At 33.7% G+C, this 23,246-nt stretch overlaps 38 pseudogenes; all 38 read left to right on the top strand.

Annotated features, from left to right (window-relative positions):
• Nucleotides 1-10,258: 10,258 nt before the first annotated feature.
• LOC149650403 (5S ribosomal RNA) lies at nt 10,259-10,377 on the top strand (annotated as a pseudogene).
• Nucleotides 10,378-10,738: 361 nt separating this feature from the next.
• On the top strand, nt 10,739-10,857 carry LOC149650402 (5S ribosomal RNA; annotated as a pseudogene).
• A 362-nt stretch (nt 10,858-11,219) lies between these two features.
• LOC149650401 (5S ribosomal RNA) lies at nt 11,220-11,338 on the top strand (annotated as a pseudogene).
• Nucleotides 11,339-11,699: 361 nt separating this feature from the next.
• On the top strand, nt 11,700-11,818 carry LOC149650400 (5S ribosomal RNA; annotated as a pseudogene).
• Nucleotides 11,819-12,180: 362 nt separating this feature from the next.
• On the top strand, nt 12,181-12,299 carry LOC149650399 (5S ribosomal RNA; annotated as a pseudogene).
• A 137-nt stretch (nt 12,300-12,436) lies between these two features.
• Nucleotides 12,437-12,555, top strand: LOC149650398 (5S ribosomal RNA; annotated as a pseudogene).
• Nucleotides 12,556-12,916: 361 nt separating this feature from the next.
• On the top strand, nt 12,917-13,035 carry LOC149650397 (5S ribosomal RNA; annotated as a pseudogene).
• A 361-nt stretch (nt 13,036-13,396) lies between these two features.
• On the top strand, nt 13,397-13,515 carry LOC149650396 (5S ribosomal RNA; annotated as a pseudogene).
• Nucleotides 13,516-13,653: 138 nt separating this feature from the next.
• Nucleotides 13,654-13,772, top strand: LOC149650395 (5S ribosomal RNA; annotated as a pseudogene).
• A 138-nt stretch (nt 13,773-13,910) lies between these two features.
• LOC149650394 (5S ribosomal RNA) lies at nt 13,911-14,029 on the top strand (annotated as a pseudogene).
• A 361-nt stretch (nt 14,030-14,390) lies between these two features.
• LOC149650393 (5S ribosomal RNA) lies at nt 14,391-14,509 on the top strand (annotated as a pseudogene).
• A 137-nt stretch (nt 14,510-14,646) lies between these two features.
• Nucleotides 14,647-14,765, top strand: LOC149650392 (5S ribosomal RNA; annotated as a pseudogene).
• A 138-nt stretch (nt 14,766-14,903) lies between these two features.
• On the top strand, nt 14,904-15,022 carry LOC149650391 (5S ribosomal RNA; annotated as a pseudogene).
• Nucleotides 15,023-15,383: 361 nt separating this feature from the next.
• On the top strand, nt 15,384-15,502 carry LOC149650390 (5S ribosomal RNA; annotated as a pseudogene).
• Nucleotides 15,503-15,639: 137 nt separating this feature from the next.
• LOC149650389 (5S ribosomal RNA) lies at nt 15,640-15,758 on the top strand (annotated as a pseudogene).
• Nucleotides 15,759-15,895: 137 nt separating this feature from the next.
• Nucleotides 15,896-16,014, top strand: LOC149650388 (5S ribosomal RNA; annotated as a pseudogene).
• A 137-nt stretch (nt 16,015-16,151) lies between these two features.
• LOC149650387 (5S ribosomal RNA) lies at nt 16,152-16,270 on the top strand (annotated as a pseudogene).
• A 361-nt stretch (nt 16,271-16,631) lies between these two features.
• LOC149650386 (5S ribosomal RNA) lies at nt 16,632-16,750 on the top strand (annotated as a pseudogene).
• A 137-nt stretch (nt 16,751-16,887) lies between these two features.
• LOC149650385 (5S ribosomal RNA) lies at nt 16,888-17,006 on the top strand (annotated as a pseudogene).
• Nucleotides 17,007-17,143: 137 nt separating this feature from the next.
• LOC149650384 (5S ribosomal RNA) lies at nt 17,144-17,262 on the top strand (annotated as a pseudogene).
• Nucleotides 17,263-17,622: 360 nt separating this feature from the next.
• On the top strand, nt 17,623-17,741 carry LOC149650383 (5S ribosomal RNA; annotated as a pseudogene).
• Nucleotides 17,742-17,877: 136 nt separating this feature from the next.
• Nucleotides 17,878-17,996, top strand: LOC149650382 (5S ribosomal RNA; annotated as a pseudogene).
• Nucleotides 17,997-18,134: 138 nt separating this feature from the next.
• Nucleotides 18,135-18,253, top strand: LOC149650381 (5S ribosomal RNA; annotated as a pseudogene).
• A 360-nt stretch (nt 18,254-18,613) lies between these two features.
• LOC149650380 (5S ribosomal RNA) lies at nt 18,614-18,732 on the top strand (annotated as a pseudogene).
• A 137-nt stretch (nt 18,733-18,869) lies between these two features.
• Nucleotides 18,870-18,988, top strand: LOC149650379 (5S ribosomal RNA; annotated as a pseudogene).
• Nucleotides 18,989-19,125: 137 nt separating this feature from the next.
• LOC149650378 (5S ribosomal RNA) lies at nt 19,126-19,244 on the top strand (annotated as a pseudogene).
• A 360-nt stretch (nt 19,245-19,604) lies between these two features.
• LOC149650377 (5S ribosomal RNA) lies at nt 19,605-19,723 on the top strand (annotated as a pseudogene).
• Nucleotides 19,724-19,860: 137 nt separating this feature from the next.
• On the top strand, nt 19,861-19,979 carry LOC149650376 (5S ribosomal RNA; annotated as a pseudogene).
• Nucleotides 19,980-20,116: 137 nt separating this feature from the next.
• On the top strand, nt 20,117-20,235 carry LOC149650375 (5S ribosomal RNA; annotated as a pseudogene).
• A 360-nt stretch (nt 20,236-20,595) lies between these two features.
• Nucleotides 20,596-20,714, top strand: LOC149650374 (5S ribosomal RNA; annotated as a pseudogene).
• A 136-nt stretch (nt 20,715-20,850) lies between these two features.
• LOC149650373 (5S ribosomal RNA) lies at nt 20,851-20,969 on the top strand (annotated as a pseudogene).
• Nucleotides 20,970-21,107: 138 nt separating this feature from the next.
• On the top strand, nt 21,108-21,226 carry LOC149650372 (5S ribosomal RNA; annotated as a pseudogene).
• Nucleotides 21,227-21,587: 361 nt separating this feature from the next.
• Nucleotides 21,588-21,706, top strand: LOC149650371 (5S ribosomal RNA; annotated as a pseudogene).
• A 137-nt stretch (nt 21,707-21,843) lies between these two features.
• LOC149650370 (5S ribosomal RNA) lies at nt 21,844-21,946 on the top strand (annotated as a pseudogene).
• A 122-nt stretch (nt 21,947-22,068) lies between these two features.
• Nucleotides 22,069-22,187, top strand: LOC149650369 (5S ribosomal RNA; annotated as a pseudogene).
• Nucleotides 22,188-22,324: 137 nt separating this feature from the next.
• Nucleotides 22,325-22,427, top strand: LOC149650368 (5S ribosomal RNA; annotated as a pseudogene).
• A 122-nt stretch (nt 22,428-22,549) lies between these two features.
• Nucleotides 22,550-22,668, top strand: LOC149650367 (5S ribosomal RNA; annotated as a pseudogene).
• A 137-nt stretch (nt 22,669-22,805) lies between these two features.
• On the top strand, nt 22,806-22,924 carry LOC149650366 (5S ribosomal RNA; annotated as a pseudogene).
• The last annotated feature ends 322 nt before the right edge of the window (nt 22,925-23,246 follow it).

Genomic DNA, 23,246 nt, shown 5'->3' with positions numbered 1-23,246 from the left:
TTTTATACTTTTTGCTTTAATTCAAGCAATGTAACGATATTCATTCAAAAAACTGTTAAAATTCAATTTTCAATAAGAAATCGTTGTCACGGATATTGTATCTTGAAGAAAAAAAACATGCGATTTTTTCGGTACACTTTTGAATGCATTTTTTTTGGGAGAAATTTTTGACCGAATTCAGCTTAATTCCCTATAAAACACTCTTTGAAAGTGATTTCATCTTGATTGAACAATAATTAAAAATTTACCTCGATTTTTAATAACATTTTCAAAATCGACGTTTCACGGCCAAAGAAGCATACTTTGAGTATTTCTTCACTATTTTCAAATATGTTCACTGAAACCATTATTTTTATACTTTTTGCTTTAATTCAAGCAATGTAACGATATTCATTCAAAAAACTGTTAAAATTCAATTTTCAGTAAGAAATCGTATTCACGGATTTTGTGTCTTGAAGAAGAAAAACCTGCGATTTTTTCGGTACTTTTTTGAATGAATTTTTTTCTGGAGAAATTTTTGACCGAATTCAGCTTAATTCCCTATAAAACACTCATTGAAAGTGATTTCATCTGGATTGAAAAATAAATAAATATGTACCTCGATTTTTAATAACATTTTCAAAATCGACGTAACTCGGCCTAAGGAAAACATTTTGAGTATTTGTTCACTGTTTTCAAATATAACCACTGAAACCATTATTTTTGTAATTTTTGCGTTAATTCAAGCAAATGTAACGATATTCATTCAACAAACTGTTAAAATTCAATTTTAAATAAGAAATCGTCACGGATTTTGTATTTTGAAAAAAAAAACATGCGATTTTTTCGGTACACTTTTGAATGCATTTTTTTCTGGAGAAATATTTGACCGAATTCAGCTTAATTCCCTATAAAACACTCATTGAAAGTGATTTCATCTCGATTGAACAATAATTAAAAATTTACCTCGATTTTTAATAACATTTTCAAAATCGACGTTTCACGGCCAAAGAAGCTTACTTTGAGTATTTCTTCACTATTTTCAAATATGTTCACTGAAACCATTATTTTTATACTTTTTGCTTTAATTCAAGCAAATGTAACGATATTCAATCAAAAAACTGTTAAAATTAAATTTTTCAATAAGAAATCGTTGTCACGGATTTTGTATCTTGAAGAAGAAAAACATGCGATTTTTTCGGTACTTTTTTGAATGCATTTTTTTCTGGAGAAATTTTTGACCGAATTCAGCTTAATTCCCTATAAAACACTCATTAAAAGTGATTGCATCTCGATTGAACAATAAATAAAAATTTACCTCGATTTTTAATAACATTTTCAAAATCGACGTTTCACGGCCAAAGAAGCATATTTTGAGTATTTCTTCACTATTTTCAAATATGTTCACTGAAACCATTATTTTTATACTTTTTGCTTTAATTCAAGCAAATGTAACGATATTCATTCAAAAAACTGTTAAAATTCAATTTTTCAATAAGAAATCGTTGTCACGGATTTTGTATCTTGAAGAAGAAAAACTTGCGATTTTTTTCGGTACTTTTTTGAATGCATTTTTTTCTGGAGAAATTTTTGACCGAATTCAGCTTAATTCCCTATAAAACACTCATTGAAAGTGATTTCATCTCGATTGACCAATAATTAAAAATTTACCTCGATTTTTAATAACATTTTCAAAATCGACGTAACTCGGCCTAAGGAAAACATTTTGAGTATTTGTTCACTGTTTTCAAATATAACCACTGAAACCATTATTTTTGTAATTTTTGCGTTAATTCAAGCAAATGTAACGATATTCATTCAACAAACTGTTAAAATTCAATTTTAAATAAGAAATCGTCACGGATTTTGTATCTTGAAAAAAAAAACATGCGATTTTTTCGGTACACTTTTGAATGCATTTTTTTCTGGAGAAATGTTTGACCGAATTCAGCTTAATTCCCTATAAAACACTCATTGAAAGTGATTTCATCTCGATTGAACAATAATTAAAAATTTACCTCGATTTTTAATAACATTTTCAAAATCGACGTTTCACGGCCAAAGAAGCTTACTTTGAGTATTTCTTCACTATTTTCAAATATGTTCACTGAAACCATTATTTTTATACTTTTTGCTTTAATTCAAGCAAATGTAACGATATTCAATCAAAAAACTGTTAAAATTAAATTTTTCAATAAGAAATCGTTGTCACGGATTTTGTATCTTGAGGAAGAAAAACATGCGATTTTTTCGGTACTTTTTTGAATGCATTTTTTTCAGGAGAAATTTTTGACCGAATTCAGCTTAATTCCCTATAAAACACTCATTGAAAGTGATTTCATCTCGATTGAACAATAATTAAAAATTTACCTCGATTTTTAATAACATTTTCAAAATCGACGTTTCACGGCCAAAGAAGCATACTTTGAGTATTTCTTCACTATTTTCAAATATAACCACTGAAACCATTATTTTTATACTTTTTGCTTTAATTCAAGCAATGTAACGATATTCATTCAAAAAACTGTTAAAATTCAATTTTCAATAAGAAATCGTTGTCACGGATTTTGTATCTTGAAGAAGAAAAACATGCGATTTTTTCGGTACTTTTTTGAATGAATTTTTTTCTGGAGAAATTTTTGACCGAATTCAGCTTAATTCCCTATAAAACACTCATTGAAAGTGATTTCATCTCGATTGAACAATAAATAAAAATGTACCTCGATTTTTAATAACATTTTCAAAATCGACGTAACTCGGCCTAAGAAAAACACTTTGAGTATTTGTTCACTGTTTTCAAATATAACCACTGAAACCATTATTTTTATACTTTTTGCTTTAATTCAAGCAATGTAACGATATTCATTCAAAAAACTGTTAAAATTCAATTTTCAATAAGAAATCGTTGTCACGGATATTGTATCTTGAAGAAAAAAAACATGCGATTTTTTCGGTACACTTTTGAATGCATTTTTTTTGGGAGAAATTTTTGACCGAATTCAGCTTAATTCCCTATAAAACACTCTTTGAAAGTGATTTCATCTTGATTGAACAATAATTAAAAATTTACCTCGATTTTTAATAACATTTTCAAAATCGACGTTTCACGGCCAAAGAAGCATACTTTGAGTATTTCTTCACTATTTTCAAATATGTTCACTGAAACCATTATTTTTATACTTTTTGCTTTAATTCAAGCAATGTAACGATATTCATTCAAAAAACTGTTAAAATTCAATTTTCAGTAAGAAATCGTATTCACGGATTTTGTGTCTTGAAGAAGAAAAACCTGCGATTTTTTCGGTACTTTTTTGAATGAATTTTTTTCTGGAGAAATTTTTGACCGAATTCAGCTTAATTCCCTATAAAACACTCATTGAAAGTGATTTCATCTGGATTGAAAAATAAATAAATATGTACCTCGATTTTTAATAACATTTTCAAAATCGACGTAACTCGGCCTAAGGAAAACATTTTGAGTATTTGTTCACTGTTTTCAAATATAACCACTGAAACCATTATTTTTGTAATTTTTGCGTTAATTCAAGCAAATGTAACGATATTCATTCAACAAACTGTTAAAATTCAATTTTAAATAAGAAATCGTCACGGATTTTGTATTTTGAAAAAAAAAACATGCGATTTTTTCGGTACACTTTTGAATGCATTTTTTTCTGGAGAAATATTTGACCGAATTCAGCTTAATTCCCTATAAAACACTCATTGAAAGTGATTTCATCTCGATTGAACAATAATTAAAAATTTACCTCGATTTTTAATAACATTTTCAAAATCGACGTTTCACGGCCAAAGAAGCTTACTTTGAGTATTTCTTCACTATTTTCAAATATGTTCACTGAAACCATTATTTTTATACTTTTTGCTTTAATTCAAGCAAATGTAACGATATTCAATCAAAAAACTGTTAAAATTAAATTTTTCAATAAGAAATCGTTGTCACGGATTTTGTATCTTGAAGAAGAAAAACATGCGATTTTTTCGGTACTTTTTTGAATGCATTTTTATCTGGAGAAATTTTTGACCGAATTCAGCTTAATTCCCTATAAAACACTCATTAAAAGTGATTGCATCTCGATTGAACAATAAATAAAAATTTACCTCGATTTTTAATAACATTTTCAAAATCGACGTTTCACGGCCAAAGAAGCATATTTTGAGTATTTCTTCACTATTTTCAAATATGTTCACTGAAACCATTATTTTTATACTTTTTGCTTTAATTCAAGCAAATGTAACGATATTCATTCAAAAAACTGTTAAAATTCAATTTTTCAATAAGAAATCGTTGTCACGGATTTTGTATCTTGAAGAAGAAAAACTTGCGATTTTTTTCGGTACTTTTTTGAATGCATTTTTTTCTGGAGAAATTTTTGACCGAATTCAGCTTAATTCCCTATAAAACACTCATTGAAAGTGATTTCATCTCGATTGACCAATAATTAAAAATTTACCTCGATTTTTAATAACATTTTCAAAATCGACGTAACTCGGCCTAAGGAAAACATTTTGAGTATTTGTTCACTGTTTTCAAATATAACCACTGAAACCATTATTTTTGTAATTTTTGCGTTAATTCAAGCAAATGTAACGATATTCATTCAACAAACTGTTAAAATTCAATTTTAAATAAGAAATCGTCACGGATTTTGTATCTTGAAAAAAAAAACATGCGATTTTTTCGGTACACTTTTGAATGCATTTTTTTCTGGAGAAATGTTTGACCGAATTCAGCTTAATTCCCTATAAAACACTCATTGAAAGTGATTTCATCTCGATTGAACAATAATTAAAAATTTACCTCGATTTTTAATAACATTTTCAAAATCGACGTTTCACGGCCAAAGAAGCTTACTTTGAGTATTTCTTCACTATTTTCAAATATGTTCACTGAAACCATTATTTTTATACTTTTTGCTTTAATTCAAGCAAATGTAACGATATTCAATCAAAAAACTGTTAAAATTAAATTTTTCAATAAGAAATCGTTGTCACGGATTTTGTATCTTGAGGAAGAAAAACATGCGATTTTTTCGGTACTTTTTTGAATGCATTTTTTTCAGGAGAAATTTTTGACCGAATTCAGCTTAATTCCCTATAAAACACTCATTGAAAGTGATTTCATCTCGATTGAACAATAATTAAAAATTTACCTCGATTTTTAATAACATTTTCAAAATCGACGTTTCACGGCCAAAGAAGCATACTTTGAGTATTTCTTCACTATTTTCAAATATAACCACTGAAACCATTATTTTTATACTTTTTGCTTTAATTCAAGCAATGTAACGATATTCATTCAAAAAACTGTTAAAATTCAATTTTCAATAAGAAATCGTTGTCACGGATATTGTATCTTGAAGAAAAAAAACATGCGATTTTTTCGGTACACTTTTGAATGCATTTTTTTTGGGAGAAATTTTTGACCGAATTCAGCTTAATTCCCTATAAAACACTCTTTGAAAGTGATTTCATCTTGATTGAACAATAATTAAAAATTTACCTCGATTTTTAATAACATTTTCAAAATCGACGTTTCAAGGCCAAAGAAGCATACTTTGAGTATTTCTTCACTATTTTCAAATATGTTCACTGAAACCATTATTTTTATACTTTTTGCTTTAATTCAAGCAATGTAACGATATTCATTCAAAAAACTGTTAAAATTCAATTTTCAGTAAGAAATCGTATTCACGGATTTTGTGTCTTGAAGAAGAAAAACCTGCGATTTTTTCGGTACTTTTTTGAATGAATTTTTTTCTGGAGAAATTTTTGACCGAATTCAGCTTAATTCCCTATAAAACACTCATTGAAAGTGATTTCATCTGGATTGAAAAATAAATAAATATGTACCTCGATTTTTAATAACATTTTCAAAATCGACGTAACTCGGCCTAAGGAAAACATTTTGAGTATTTGTTCACTGTTTTCAAATATAACCACTGAAACCATTATTTTTGTAATTTTTGCGTTAATTCAAGCAAATGTAACGATATTCATTCAACAAACTGTTAAAATTCAATTTTAAATAAGAAATCGTCACGGATTTTGTATTTTGAAAAAAAAACATGCGATTTTTTCGGTACACTTTTGAATGCATTTTTTTCTGGAGAAATGTTTGACCGAATTCAGCTTAATTCCCTATAAAACACTCATTGAAAGTGATTTCATCTCGATTGAACAATAATTAAAAATTTACCTCGATTTTTAATAACATTTTCAAAATCGACGTTTCACGGCCAAAGAAGCTTACTTTGAGTATTTCTTCACTATTTTCAAATATGTTCACTGAAACCATTATTTTTATACTTTTTGCTTTAATTCAAGCAAATGTAACGATATTCATTCAAAAAACTGTTAAAATTAAATTTTTCAATAAGAAATCGTTGTCACGGATTTTGTATCTTGAAGAAGAAAAACATGCGATTTTTTCGGTACTTTTTTGAATGCATTTTTTTCTGGAGAAATTTTTGACCGAATTCAGCTTAATTCCCTATAAAACACTCATTAAAAGTGATTGCATCTCGATTGAACAATAAATAAAAATTTACCTCGATTTTTAATAACATTTTCAAAATCGACGTTTCACGGCCAAAGAAGCATATTTTGAGTATTTCTTCACTATTTTCAAATATGTTCACTGAAACCATTATTTTTATACTTTTTGCTTTAATTCAAGCAAATGTAACGATATTCATTCAAAAAACTGTTAAAATTCAATTTTTCAATAAGAAATCGTTGTCACGGATTTTGTATCTTGAAGAAGAAAAACATGCGATTTTTTTCGGTACTTTTTTGAATGCATTTTTTTCTGGAGAAATTTTTGACCGAATTCAGCTTAATTCCCTATAAAACACTCATTGAAAGTGATTTCATCTCGATTGACCAATAATTAAAAATTTACCTCGATTTTTAATAACATTTTCAAAATCGACGTAACTCGGCCTAAGGAAAACATTTTGAGTATTTGTTCACTGTTTTCAAATATAACCACTGAAACCATTATTTTTGTAATTTTTGCGTTAATTCAAGCAAATGTAACGATATTCATTCAACAAACTGTTAAAATTCAATTTTAAATAAGAAATCGTCACGGATTTTGTATCTTGAAAAAAAAACATGCGATTTTTTCGGTACACTTTTGAATGCATTTTTTTCTGGAGAAATGTTTGACCGAATTCAGCTTAATTCCCTATAAAACACTCATTGAAAGTGATTTCATCTCGATTGAACAATAATTAAAAATTTACCTCGATTTTTAATAACATTTTCAAAATCGACGTTTCACGGCCAAAGAAGCTTACTTTGAGTATTTCTTCACTATTTTCAAATATGTTCACTGAAACCATTATTTTTATACTTTTTGCTTTAATTCAAGCAAATGTAACGATATTCAATCAAAAAACTGTTAAAATTAAATTTTTCAATAAGAAATCGTTGTCACGGATTTTGTATCTTGAAGAAGAAAAACATGCGATTTTTTCGGTACTTTTTTGAATGCATTTTTTTCTGGAGAAATTTTTGACCGAATTCAGCTTAATTCCCTATAAAACACTCATTAAAAGTGATTGCATCTCGATTGAACAATAAATAAAAATTTACCTCGATTTTTAATAACATTTTCAAAATCGACGTTTCACGGCCAAAGAAGCATATTTTGAGTATTTCTTCACTATTTTCAAATATGTTCACTGAAACCATTATTTTTATACTTTTTGCTTTAATTCAAGCAAATGTAACGATATTCATTCAAAAAACTGTTAAAATTCAATTTTTCAATAAGAAATCGTTGTCACGGATTTTGTATCTTGAAGAAGAAAAACATGCGATTTTTTTCGGTACTTTTTTGAATGCATTTTTTTCTGGAGAAATTTTTGACCGAATTCAGCTTAATTCCCTATAAAACACTCATTGAAAGTGATTTCATCTCGATTGACCAATAATTAAAAATTTACCTCGATTTTTAATAACATTTTCAAAATCGACGTAACTCGGCCTAAGGAAAACATTTTGAGTATTTGTTCACTGTTTTCAAATATAACCACTGAAACCATTATTTTTGTAATTTTTGCGTTAATTCAAGCAAATGTAACGATATTCATTCAACAAACTGTTAAAATTCAATTTTAAATAAGAAATCGTCACGGATTTTGTATCTTGAAAAAAAAACATGCGATTTTTTCGGTACACTTTTGAATGCATTTTTTTCTGGAGAAATGTTTGACCGAATTCAGCTTAATTCCCTATAAAACACTCATTGAAAGTGATTTCATCTCGATTGAACAATAATTAAAAATTTACCTCGATTTTTAATAACATTTTCAAAATCGACGTTTCACGGCCAAAGAAGCTTACTTTGAGTATTTCTTCACTATTTTCAAATATGTTCACTGAAACCATTATTTTTATACTTTTTGCTTTAATTCAAGCAAATGTAACGATATTCAATCAAAAAACTGTTAAAATTAAATTTTTCAATAAGAAATCGTTGTCACGGATTTTGTATCTTGAAGAAGAAAAACATGCGATTTTTTCGGTACTTTTTTGAATGCATTTTTTTCTGGAGAAATTTTTGACCGAATTCAGCTTAATTCCCTATAAAACACTCATTAAAAGTGATTTCATCTCGATTGAACAATAATTAAAAATTTACCTCGATTTTTAATAACATTTTCAAAATCGACGTTTCACGGCCAAAGAAGCTTACTTTGAGTATTTCTTCACTATTTTCAAATATGTTCACTGAAACCATTATTTTTATACTTTTTGCTTTAATTCAAGCAAATGTAACGATATTCATTCAAAAAACTGTTAAAATTAAATTTTTCAATAAGAAATCGTTGTCACGGATTTTGTATCTTGAAGAAGAAAAACATGCGATTTTTTCGGTACTTTTTTGAATGCATTTTTTTCTGGAGAAATTTTTGACCGAATTCAGCTTAATTCCCTATAAAACACTCATTAAAAGTGATTGCATCTCGATTGAACAATAAATAAAAATTTACCTCGATTTTTAATAACATTTTCAAAATCGACGTTTCACGGCCAAAGAAGCATATTTTGAGTATTTCTTCACTATTTTCAAATATGTTCACTGAAACCATTATTTTTATACTTTTTGCTTTAATTCAAGCAAATGTAACGATATTCATTCAAAAAACTGTTAAAATTCAATTTTTCAATAAGAAATCGTTGTCACGGATTTTGTATCTTGAAGAAGAAAAACATGCGATTTTTTTCGGTACTTTTTTGAATGCATTTTTTTCTGGAGAAATTTTTGACCGAATTCAGCTTAATTCCCTATAAAACACTCATTGAAAGTGATTTCATCTCGATTGACCAATAATTAAAAATTTACCTCGATTTTTAATAACATTTTCAAAATCGACGTAACTCGGCCTAAGGAAAACATTTTGAGTATTTGTTCACTGTTTTCAAATATAACCACTGAAACCATTATTTTTGTAATTTTTCCGTTAATTCAAGCAAATGTAACGATATTCATTCAACAAACTGTTAAAATTCAATTTTAAATAAGAAATCGTCACGGATTTTGTATCTTGAAAAAAAAACATGCGATTTTTTCGGTACACTTTTGAATGCATTTTTTTCTGGAGAAATGTTTGACCGAATTCAGCTTAATTCCCTATAAAACACTCATTGAAAGTGATTTCATCTCGATTGAACAATAATTAAAAATTTACCTCGATTTTTAATAACATTTTCAAAATCGACGTTTCACGGCCAAAGAAGCTTACTTTGAGTATTTCTTCACTATTTTCAAATATGTTCACTGAAACCATTATTTTTATACTTTTTGCTTTAATTCAAGCAAATGTAACGATATTCAATCAAAAAACTGTTAAAATTAAATTTTTCAATAAGAAATCGTTGTCACGGATTTTGTATCTTGAAGAAGAAAAACATGCGATTTTTTCGGTACTTTTTTGAATGCATTTTTTTCTGGAGAAATTTTTGACCGAATTCAGCTTAATTCCCTATAAAACACTCATTAAAAGTGATTTCTAGCACTCTCGGCAACGGCCATATCACGCTGAGAACACCGGTTCTCGTCCGATCGCCGACGTTAGCAGCGTCGAGCGCAGTCAGTACTTGGGAATACTGCGTGCCGTTTGCTTTTTTCACTTTAGTTTCCTCTTTCAAATTCCACCAGATATGAAAAAAGCAAACAAATCTTCTTTTAGTTATTGTTTTATAAAGATGAAAGTTAATTAAATTCAAATTATTAACTAGCACTCTCGGCAACGGCCATATCACGCTGAATACACCGATTCTCGTCCGATAACCGAAGTTAAGCAGCGTCGAGCGCAGTCATTACTTGGGAGGGAGACCACTTAGGAACACTGCGTGCCGTTGGCTTTTTCACTTTTTTTTCCTCTTTTAAATTTTAATAGATATATAAAAAGCAACAGGTTTTCTTTTTGTTATTGTTTTAAAATGATGAAGGTTAATTTGTCTCACTTAATTTAAATTCGAATTATTAACTAGCACTCTCGGCAACGGCCATATCACGCTGAAAACACCGGATCCCGTCCGATCACCGAAGTTAAGCAGCGTCGAGCGCATACAGTACTTGGGAATACTGCGTGCCGTTTGTTTTTTCACTTTTGTTTCCTCTTTTAAATTCCACCAGATATGAAAAAAGCAAACATATCTTCTTTTTGTCATTGTTTTATAAAGATGAAGGTTAATTAAATTCAAATTATTAACTTGCACTCTCGGCAACGGCCATATCACGCTAAATACACCGGTTCTCGTCCGATAACCGAAGTTAAGCAGCGTCGAGCGCAGTCAGTACTTGGGAGGGCGACCACTTAGGAACACTGCTTGCCATTAGCTTTTTCACTTTTTTTTCCTCTTTTAAATTCCAATAGATATGAAAAAAGCAAACATATTTTCTTTTTGTTATTGTTTGAAAAAGATGAAGGTTAATTTGTCTCACTTAATTTAAATTCGAATTATTATCTAGCACTCTCGGCAACGGCCATATCACGCTGAGAACACCGGTTCTCGTCCGATCGCCGACGTTAGCAGCGTCGAGCGCAGTCAGTACTTGGGAATACTGCGTGCCGTTTGCTTTTTTCACTTTAGTTTCCTCTTTCAAATTCCACCAGATATGAAAAAAGCAAACAAATCTTCTTTTAGTTATTGTTTTATAAAGATGAAAGTTAATTAAATTCAAATTATTAACTAGCACTCTCGGCAACGGCCATATCACGCTGAATACACCGATTCTCGTCCGATAACCGAAGTTAAGCAGCGTCGAGCGCAGTCATTACTTGGGAGGGAGACCACTTAGGAACACTGCGTGCCGTTGGCTTTTTCACTTTTTTTTCCTCTTTTAAATTTTAATAGATATATAAAAAGCAACAGGTTTTCTTTTTGTTATTGTTTTAAAATGATGAAGGTTAATTTGTCTCACTTAATTTAAATTCGAATTATTAACTAGCACTCTCGGCAACGGCCATATCACGCTGAAAACACCGGATCCCGTCCGATCACCGAAGTTAAGCAGCGTCGAGCGCATACAGTACTTGGGAATACTGCGTGCCGTTTGTTTTTTCACTTTTGTTTCCTCTTTTAAATTCCACCAGATATGAAAAAAGCAAACATATCTTCTTTTTGTCATTGTTTTATAAAGATGAAGGTTAATTAAATTCAAATTATTAACTTGCACTCTCGGCAACGGCCATATCACGCTAAATACACCGGTTCTCGTCCGATAACCGAAGTTAAGCAGCGTCGAGCGCAGTCAGTACTTGGGAGGGCGACCACTTAGGAACACTGCTTGCCGTTAGCTTTTTCACTTTTTTTTCCTCTTTTAAATTCCAATAGATATGAAAAAAGCAAACATATTTTCTTTTTGTTATTGTTTGAAAAAGATGAAGGTTAATTTGTCTCACTTAATTTAAATTCGAATTATTATCTAGCACTCTCGGCAACGGCCATATCACGCTGAGAACACCGGATCTCGTCCGATCGCCGACGTTAGCAGCGTCGAGCGCAGTCAGTACTTGGGAATACTGCGTGCCGTTTGCTTTTTTCACTTTTGTTTCCTCTTTCAAATTCCACCAGATATGAAAAAAGCAAACAAATCTTCTTTTAGTTATTGTTTTATAGAGAAGAAAGTTAATTAAATTCAAATTATTAACTAGCACTCTCGGCAACGGCCATATCACGCTGAATACACCGGTTCTCGTCAGATAACCGAAGTTAAGCAGCGTCGAGCGCAGTCACCACTTGGGAGGGAGACCACTTAGGAACACTGCGTGCCGTTGGCTTTTTCACTTTTTTTTCCTCTTTTAAATTTTAATAGATATGAAAAAAGCAAACATGTTTTCTTTTTGTTATTGTTTTAAAATGATGAAGGTTAATTTGTCTCACTTAATTTAAATTCGAATTATTAACTAGCACTCTCGGCAACGGGCATATCACGCTGAATACACCGGTTCTCGTCCGATAACCGAAGTTAAGCAGCGTCGAGCGCAGTCAGTACTTGGGAGGGCGACCACTTAGGAACACTGCGTGCCGTTAGCTTTTCCACTTTTTTTTTTCTCTTTTAAATTCCAATAGATATGAAAAAAGCAAACATATTTTCTTTTTGTTATTGTTTGAAAAAGATGAAGGTTAATTTGTCTCACTTAATTTAAATTCGAATTATTATCTAGCACTCTCGGCAACGGCCATATCACGCTGAGAACACCGGTTCTCGTCCGATCGCCGACGTTAGCAGCGTCGAACGCAGTCAGTACTTGGGAATACTGCGTGCCGTTTGCTTTTTCACTTTTGTTTCCTCTTTCAAATTCCACCAGATATGAAAAAAGCAAACATATCTTCTTTTTGTTATTGTTTTATAAAGATGAAAGTTAATTAAATTCAATTATTAACTAGCACTCTCGGCAACGGCCATATCACGCTGAATACACCGATTCTCGTCCGATAACCGAAGTTAAGCAGCGTCGAGCGCAGTCATTACTTGGGAGGGAGACCACTTAGGAACACTGCGTGCCGTTGGCTTTTTCACTTTTTTTCCTCTTTTAAATTTTAATAGATATGAAAAAAGGAAACACGTTTTCTTTTTGTTATTGTTTTAAAATGATGAAGGTTAATTTGTCTCACTTAATTTAAATTCGAATTATTAACTAGCACTCTCGGCAACGGCCATATCACGCTGAAAACACCGGTTCACGTCCGATCACCGAAGTAAAGCAGCGTCGAGCGCATACAGTACTTGGGAATACTGCGTGCCGTTTGCTTTTTCACTTTTGTTTCCTCTTTTAAATTCCACCAGATATGAAAAAAGCAAACATATCTTCTTTTTGTTATTGTTTTCTAAAGATGAAGGTTAATTAAATTCAAATTATTAACTAGCTCTCTCGGCAACGGCCATATCACGCTGAATACACCGGTTCTCGTCCGATAACCGAAGTTAAGCAGCGTCGAGCGCAGTCAGTACTTGGGAGGGCGACCACTTAGGAACACTGCGTGCCGTTAACTTTTTCACTTTTTTTTCCTCTTTTAAATTCCAATAGATATGAAAAAAGCAAACATATTTTCTTTTTTGTTATTGTTTTAAAAAGATGGAGGTTAATTTGTCTCACTTAATTTAAATTCGAATTATTATCTAGCACTCTCGGCAACGGCCATATCACGCTGAATACACCGGTTCTCGTCCGATAACCGAAGTTAAGCAGCGTCGAGCGCAGTCATTACTTGGGAGGGAGACCACTTAGGAACACTGCGTGCCGTTGGCTTTTTCACTTTTTTTTCCTCTTTTAAATTTTAATAGATATGAAAAAAGCAAATATATTTTCTTTTTTGTTATTGTTTGAAAAAGATGAAGGTTAATTTGTCTCACTTAATTTAAATTCGAATTATTATCTAGCACTCTCGGCAACGGCCATATCACGCTGAATACACCGGTTCTCGTCCGATAACCGAAGTTAAGCAGCGTCGAGCGCAGTCATTACTTGGGAGGGAGACCACTTAGGAACACTGCGTGCCGTTGGCTTTTTCACTTTTTTTTCCTCTTTTAAATTTTAATAGATATGTAAAAAGCAAACAGGTTTTCTTTTTGTTATTGTTTTAAAATGATGAAGGTTAATTTGTCTCACTTAATTTAAATCCGAATTATTAAATAGCACTCTCGGCAACGGCCATATCACGCTGAGAACACCGGTTCTCGTCCGATCGCCGACGTTAGCAGCGTCGAGCGCAGTCAGTACTTGGGAATACTGCGTGCCGTTTGCTTTTTCACTTTTGTTTCCTCTTTCAAATTCCACCAGATATGAAAAAAGCAAACATATCTTCTTTTTGTTATTGTTTTATAAAGATGAAAGTTAATTAAATTCAAATTATTAACTAGCACTCTCGGCAACGGCCATATCACGCTGAATACACCGATTCTCGTCCGATAACCGAAGTTAAGCAGCGTCGAGCGCGGTCATTACTTGGGAGGGAGACCACTTAGGAACACTGCGTGCCGATGGCTTTTTCACTTTTTTTTCCTCTTTTAAATTTTAATAGATATGTAAAAAGCAAACAGGTTTTCTTTTTGTTATTGTTTTAAAATGATGAAGATTAATTTGTCTCACTTAATTTAAGTTCGAATTATTAACTAGCACTCTCGGCAACGGCCATATCACGCTGAAAACACCGGTTCACGTCCGATCACCGAAGTTAAGCAGCGTCGAGCGCAGTCATTACTTGGGAGGGAGACCACTTAGGAACACTGCGTGCCGTTGGCTTTTTCACTTTTTTTTCCTCTTTTAAATTTTAATAGATATGAAAAAAGCAAATATATTTTCTTTTTTGTTATTGTTTGAAAAAGATGAAGGTTAATTTGTCTCACTTAATTTAAATTCGAATTATTATCTAGCACTCTCGGCAACGGCCATATCACGCTGAATACACCGGTTCTCGTCCGATAACCGAAGTTAAGCAGCGTCGAGCGCAGTCATTACTTGGGAGGGAGACCACTTAGGAACACTGCGTGCCGTTGGCTTTTTCACTTTTTTTTCCTCTTTTAAATTTTAATAGATATGTAAAAAGCAAACAGGTTTTCTTTTTGTTATTGTTTTAAAATGATGAAGGTTAATTTGTCTCACTTAATTTAAATCCGAATTATTAAATAGCACTCTCGGCAACGGCCATATCACGCTGAGAACACCGGTTCTCGTCCGATCGCCGACGTTAGCAGCGTCGAGCGCAGTCAGTACTTGGGAATACTGCGTGCCGTTTGCTTTTTCACTTTTGTTTCCTCTTTCAAATTCCACCAGATATGAAAAAAGCAAACATATCTTCTTTTTGTTATTGTTTTATAAAGATGAAAGTTAATTAAATTCAAATTATTAACTAGCACTCTCGGCAACGGCCATATCACGCTGAATACACCGATTCTCGTCCGATAACCGAAGTTAAGCAGCGTCGAGCGCGGTCATTACTTGGGAGGGAGACCACTTAGGAACACTGCGTGCCGATGGCTTTTTCACTTTTTTTTCCTCTTTTAAATTTTAATAGATATGTAAAAAGCAAACAGGTTTTCTTTTTGTTATTGTTTTAAAATGATGAAGGTTAATTTGTCTCACTTAATTTAAGTTCGAATTATTAACTAGCACTCTCGGCAACGGCCATATCACGCTGAAAACACCGGTTCACGTCCGATCACCGAAGTTAAGCAGCGTCGAGCGCAGTCACTACTTGGGAGGGAGACCACTTAGGAAAACTGCGTGCCGTTGGCTTTTTCACTTTTTTTTCCTCTTTTAAATTTTAATAGATATGAAAAAAGCAAACATGTTTTCTTTTTGTTATTGTTTTAAAAAGATGAAGGTTAATTTGTCTCACTTAATTTAAATTCGAATTATTATCTAGCACTCTCGGCAACTGCCATATCACGCTGAATACACCGGTTCTCGTCCGATAACCGAAGTTAAGCAGCGTCGAGCGCAGTCATTACTTGGGAGGGAGACCACTTAGGAACACTGCGTGCCGTTGGCTTTTTCACTTTTTTTTCCTCTTTTAAATTTTAATAGATATGAAAAAAGCAAATATATTTTCTTTTTGTTATTGTTTGAAAAAGATGAAGGTTAATTTGTCTCACTTAATTTAAATTCGAATTATTATCTAGCACTCTCGGCAACGGCCATATCACGCTGAATACACCGGTTCTCGTCCGATAACCGAAGTTAAGCAGCGTCGAGCGCAGTCATTACTTGGGAGGGAGACCACTGAGGAACACTGCGTGCCGTTGGCTTTTTCACTTTTTTTTCCTCTTATAAATTTTAATAGATATGTAAAAAGCAAACAGGTTTTCTTTTTGTTATTGTTTTAAAATGATGAAGGTTAATTTGTCTCACTTAATTTAAATCCGAATTATTAAATAGCACTCTCGGCAACGGCCATATCACGCTGAGAACACCGGTTCTCGTCCGATCGCCGACGTTAGCAGCGTCGAGCGCAGTCAGTACTTGGGAATACTGCGTGCCGTTTGCTTTTTCACTTTTGTTTCCTCTTTCAAATTCCACCAGATATGAAAAAAGCAAACATATCTTCTTTTTGTTATTGTTTTATAAAGATGAAAGTTAATTAAATTCAAATTATTAACTAGCACTCTCGGCAACGGCCATATCACGCTGAATACACCGATTCTCGTCCGATAACCGAAGTTAAGCAGCGTCGAGCGCGGTCATTACTTGGGAGGGAGACCACTTAGGAACACTGCGTGCCGATGGCTTTTTCACTTTTTTTTCCTCTTTTAAATTTTAATAGATATGTAAAAAGCAAACAGGTTTTCTTTTTATTATTGTTTTAAAATGATGAAGGTTAATTTGTCTCACTTAATTTAAGTTCGAATTATTAACTAGCACTCTCGGCAACGGCCATATCACGCTGAAAACACCGGTTCACGTCCGATCACCGAAGTTAAGCAGCGTCGAGCGCAGTCACTACTTGGGAGGGAGACCACTTAGGAACACTGCGTGCCGTTGGCTTTTTCACTTTTTTTTCCTCTTTTAAATTTTAATAGATATGAAAAAAGCAAACATGTTTTCTTTTTGTTATTGTTTTAAAATGATGAAGGTTAATTTGTCTCACTTAATTTAAATTCGAATTATTAACTAGCACTCTCGGCAACGGCCATATCACGCTGAATACACCGGTTCTCGTCCGATAACCGAAGTTAAGCAGCGTCGAGCGCAGTCAGTACTTGGGAGGGCGACCACTTAGGAACACTGCATGCCGTTAGCTTTTTCACTTTTTTTTTCTCTTTTAAATTCCAATAGATATGAAAAAAGCAAACATATTTTCTTTTTGTTATTGTTTGAAAAAGATGAAGGTTAATTTGTCTCACTTAATTTAAATTCGAATTATTATCTAGCACTCTCGGCAACGGCCATATCACGCTGAGAACACCGGTTCTCGTCCGATCGCCGACGTTAGCAGCGTCGAGCGCAGTCAGTACTTGGGAATACTGCGTGCCGTTTGCTTTTTCACTTTTGTTTCCTCTTTCAAATTCCACCAGATATGAAAAAAGCAAACATATCTTCTTTTTGTTATTGTTTTATAAAGATGAAAGTTAATTAAATTCAATTATTAACTAGCACTCTCGGCAACGGCCATATCACGCTGAATACACCGATTCTCGTCCGATAACCGAAGTTAAGCAGCGTCGAGCGCAGTCATTACTTGGGAGGGAGACCACTTAGGAACACTGCGTGCCGTTGGCTTTTTCACTTTTTTTCCTCTTTTAAATTTTAATAGATATGAAAAAAGCAAACATGTTTTCTTTTTGTTATTGTTTTAAAAAGATGAAGGTTAATTTGTCTCACTTAATTTAAATTCGAATTATTATCTAGCACTCTCGGCAACGGCCATATCACGCTGAATACACCGGTTCTCGTCCGATAACCGAAGTTAAGCAGCGTCGAGCGCAGTCATTACTTGGGAGGGAGACCACTTAGGAACACTGCGTACCGTTGGCTTTTTCACTTTTTTTTCCTCTTTTAAATTTTAATAGATATGAAAAAAGCAAATATATTTTCTTTTTTGTTATTGTTTGAAAAAGATGAAGGTTAATTTGTCTCACTTAATTTAAATTCGAATTATTATCTAGCACTCTCGGCAACGGCCATATCACGCTGAATACACCGGTTCTCGTCCGATAACCGAAGTTAAGCAGCGTCGAGCGCAGTCATTACTTGGGAGGGAGACCACTTAGGAACACTGCGTGCCGTTGGCTTTTTCACTTTTTTTCCTCTTTTAAATTTTAATAGATATGTAAAAAGCAAACAGGTTTTCTTTTTGTTATTGTTTTAAAATGATGAAGGTTAATTTGTCTCACTTAATTTAAATCCGAATTATTAAATAGCACTCTCGGCAACGGCCATATCACGCTGGGAACACCGGTTCTCGTCCGATCGCCGACGTTAGCAGCGTCGAGCGCAGTCAGTACTTGGGAATACTGCGTGCCGTTTGCTTTTTCACTTTTGTTTCCTCTTTCAAATTCCACCAGATATGAAAAAAGCAAACATATCTTCTTTTTGTTATTGTTTTATAAAGATGAAAGTTAATTAAATTCAAATTATTAACTAGCACTCTCGGCAACGGCCATATCACGCTGAATACACCGATTCTCGTCCGATAACCGAAGTTAAGCAGCGTCGAGTGCGGTCATTACTTCGGAGGGAGACCACTTAGGAACACTGCGTGCCGATGGCTTTTTCACTTTTTTTTCCTCTTTTAAATTTTAATAGATATGTAAAAAGCAAACAGGTTTTCTTTTTGTTATTGTTTTAAAATGATGAAGGTTAATTTGTCTCACTTAATTTAAGTTCGAATTATTAACTAGCACTCTCGGCAACGGCCATATCACGCTGAAAACACCGGTTCACGTCCGATCACCGAAGTTAAGCAGCGTCGAGCGCAGTCACTACTTGGGAGGGAGACCACTTAGGAACACTGCGTGCCGTTGGCTTTTTCACTTTTTTTTCCTCTTTTAAATTTTAATAGATATGAAAAAAGCAAACATGTTTTCTTTTTGTTATTGTTTTAAAATGATGAAGGTTAATTTGTCTCACTTAATTTAAATTCGAATTATTATCTAGCACTCTCGGCAACGGCCATATCACGCTGAATACACCGGTTCTCGTCCGATAACCGAAGTTAAGCAGCGTCGAGCGCAGTCATTACTTGGGAGGGAGACCACTTAGGAACACTGCGTGCCGTTGGCTTTTTCACTTTTTTTCCTCTTTTAAATTTTAATAGATATGTAAAAAGCAAACAGGTTTTCTTTTTGTTATTGTTTTAAAATGATGAAGGTTAATTTGTCTCACTTAATTTAAATCCGAATTATTAAATAGCACTCTCGGCAACGGCCATATCACGCTGGGAACACCGGTTCTCGTCCGATCGCCGACGTTAGCAGCGTCGAGCGCAGTCAGTACTTGGGAATACTGCGTGCCGTTTGCTTTTTCACTTTTGTTTCCTCTTTCAAATTCCACCAGATATGAAAAAAGCAAACATATCTTCTTTTTGTTATTGTTTTATAAAGATGAAAGTTAATTAAATTCAAATTATTAACTAGCACTCTCGGCAACGGCCATATCACGCTGAATACACCGATTCTCGTCCGATAACCGAAGTTAAGCAGCGTCGAGCGCGGTCATTACTTGGGAGGGAGACCACTTAGGAACACTGCGTGCCGATGGCTTTTTCACTTTTTTTTCCTCTTTTAAATTTTAATAGATATGTAAAAAGCAAACAGGTTTTCTTTTTGTTATTGTTTTAAAATGATGAAGGTTAATTTGTCTCACTTAATTTAAGTTCGAATTATTAACTAGCACTCTCGGCAACGGCCATATCACGCTGAAAACACCGGTTCACGTCCGATCACCGAAGTTAAGCAGCGTCGAGCGCAGTCACTACTTGGGAGGGAGACCACTTAGGAACACTGCGTGCCGTTGGCTTTTTCACTTTTTTTTCCTCTTTTAAATTTTAATAGATATGAAAAAAGCAAACATGTTTTCTTTTTGTTATTGTTTTAAAATGATGAAGGTTAATTTGTCTCACTTAATTTAAATTCGAATTATTAACTAGCACTCTCGGCAACGGCCATATCACGCTGAATACACCGGTTCTCGTCCGATAACCGAAGTTAAGCAGCGTCGAGCGCAGTCAGTACTTGGGAGGGCGACCACTTAGGAACACTGCATGCCGTTAGCTTTTTCACTTTTTTTTTCTCTTTTAAATTCCAATAGATATGAAAAAAGCAAACATATTTTCTTTTTGTTATTGTTTGAAAAAGATGAAGGTTAATTTGTCTCACTTAATTTAAATTCGAATTATTATCTAGCACTCTCGGCAACGGCCATATCACGCTGAGAACACCGGTTCTCGTCCGATCGCCGACGTTAGCAGCGTCGAGCGCAGTCAGTACTTGGGAATACTGCGTGCCGTTTGCTTTTTCACTTTTGTTTCCTCTTTCAAATTCCACCAGATATGAAAAAAGCAAACATATCTTCTTTTTGTTATTGTTTTATAAAGATGAAAGTTAATTAAATTCAATTATTAACTAGCACTCTCGGCAACGGCCATATCACGCTGAATACACCGATTCTCGTCCGATATCCGAAGTTAAGCAGCGTCGAGCGCAGTCATTACTTGGGAGGGAGACCACTTAGGAACACTGCGTGCCGTTGGCTTTTTCACTTTTTTTCCTCTTTTAAATTTTAATAGATATGAAAAAAGCAAACATGTTTTCTTTTTGTTATTGTTTTACAATGATGAAGGTTAATTTGTCTCACTTAATTTAAATTCGAATTATTAACTAGCACTCTCGGCAACGGCCATATCACGCTGAATACACCGGTTCTCGTCCGATAACCGAAGTTAAGCAGCGTCGAGCGCAGTCAGTACTTGGGAGGGCGACCACTTAGGAACACTGCGTGCCGTTAACTTTTTCACTTTTTTTTCCTCTTTTAAATTCCAATAGATATGAAAAAAGCAAACATATTTTCTTTTTTGTTATTGTTTTAAAAAGATGAAGGTTAATTTGTCTCACTTAATTTAAATTCGAATTATTATCTAGCACTCTCGGCAACGGCCATATCACGCTGAATACACCGGTTCTCGTCCGATAACCGAAGTTAAGCAGCGTCGAGCGCAGTCATTACTTGGGAGGGAGACCACTTAGGAACACTGCGTGCCGTTGGCTTTTTCACTTTTTTTTCCTCTTTTAAATTTTAATAGATATATAAAAAGCAAACAGGTTTTCTTTTTGTTATTGTTTTAAAATGATGAATGTTAATTTGTCTCACTTAATTTAAATCCGAATTATTAAATAGCACTCTCGGCAACGGCCATATCACGCTGAGAACACCGGTTCTCGTCCGATCGCCGACGTTAGCAGCGTCGAGCGCAGTCAGTACTTGGGAATACTGCGTGCCGTTTGCTTTTTCACTTTTGTTTCCTCTTTCAAATTCCACCAGATATGAAAAAAGCAAACATATCTTCTTTTTGTTATTGTTTTATAAAGATGAAAGTTAATTAAATTCAAATTATTAACTAGCACTCTCGGCAACGGCCATATCACGCTGAATACCCCGATTCTCGTCCGATAACCGAAGTTAAGCAGCGTCGAGCGCGGTCATTACTTGGGAGGGAGACCACTTAGGAACACTGCGTGCCGATGGCTTTTTCACTTTTTTTTCCTCTTTTAAATTTTAATAGATATGTAAAATGCAAACAGGTTTTCTTTTTGTTATTGTTTTAAAATGATGAAGGTTAATTTGTCTCACTTAATTTAAGTTCGAATTATTAACTAGCACTCTCGGCAACGGCCATATCACGCTGAAAACACCGGTTCACGTCCGATCACCGATGTTAAGCAGCGTCGAGCGCATACAGTACTTGGGAATACTGCGTGCCGTTGGCGTTTTCACTTTTGTTTCCTCTTTCAAATTCCACCAGATATGAAAAAAGCAAACTTATCTTCTTTTTGTTATTGTTTTACAAAGAAGAAAGTTAATTAAATTCAAATTATTAATTAGCATTCTCGGCAACGGCCATATTACGCTGAATACACCGGTTCTCGTCCGATAACCGAAGTTAAGCAGCGTCGAGCGCAGTCATTACTTGGGAGGGAGACCACTTAGGAACACTGCGTGCCGTTGGCTTTTTCACTTTTTTTTCCTCTTTTAAATTTTAATAGATATGTAAAAAGCAAACAGGTTTTCTTTTTGTTATTGTTTTAAAATGATGAAGGTTAATTTGTCTCACTTAATTTAAATCCGAATTATTAACTAGCATTCTCGGCAACGGCCATATCACGCTGAAAACACCTGTTCACGTCCGATCACCGAAGTTAAGCAGCGTCGAGCGCATACAGTACTTGGGAATACTGCGTGCCGTTGGCTTTTCACTTTTGTTTCCTCTTTCAAATTCCACCAGATATGAAAAAAGCAAACATATCTTCTTTTTTGTTATTGTTTTATTGTGATGAAAGTTAATTAAATTCAAATTATTAACTAGCACTCTCGGCAACGGCCATATCACGCTGAATACACCGTTTCTCGTTCGATAACCGAAGTTAAGCAGCGTCGAGCGCAGTCACTACTTGGGAGGGAGACCACTTAGGAACACTGCGTGCCGTTGGCTTTTTCACTTATTTTTCCTCTTTTAAATTTTAATAGATATGAAAAAAGCAAACATGTTTTCTTTTTGTTATTGTTTTAAAATGATGAAGGTTAATTTGTCTCACTTAATTTAAATTCGAATTATTAACTAGCACTCTCGGTAACGGCCATATCACGCTGAATACACCGGTTCTCGTCCGATAACCGAAGTTAAGCAGCGTCGAGCGCAGTCATTACTTGGGAGGGAGACCACTTAGGAACACTGCGTGCCGTTGGCTTTTTCACTTTTTTTTCCTCTTTTAAATTTTAATAGATATGTAAAAAGCAAACAGGTTTTCTTTTTGTTATTGTTTTAAAATGATGAAGGTTAATTTGTCTCACTTAATTTAAATCCGAATTATTAAATAGCACTCTCGGCAACGGCCATATCACGCTGAGAACACCGGTTCTCGTCCGATCGCCGACGTTAGCAGCGTCGAGCGCAGTCAGTACTTGGGAATACTGCGTGCCGTTTGCTTTTTCACTTTTGTTTCCTCTTTCAATTTCCACCAGATATGAAAAAAGCAAACATATCTTCTTTTTGTTATTGTTTTATAAAGA

The sequence above is a fragment of the Phalangium opilio genome, unplaced genomic scaffold (assembly GCF_054372755.1).
Source record: "Phalangium opilio isolate 3A_F unplaced genomic scaffold, DU_Popi_V2 ptg000087l_1, whole genome shotgun sequence".
NCBI lineage: Eukaryota > Metazoa > Arthropoda > Arachnida > Opiliones > Phalangiidae > Phalangium > Phalangium opilio.
Note: the sequence above shows the minus strand (reverse complement) of the source record. Positions and strands in the feature narration are given on the sequence as shown.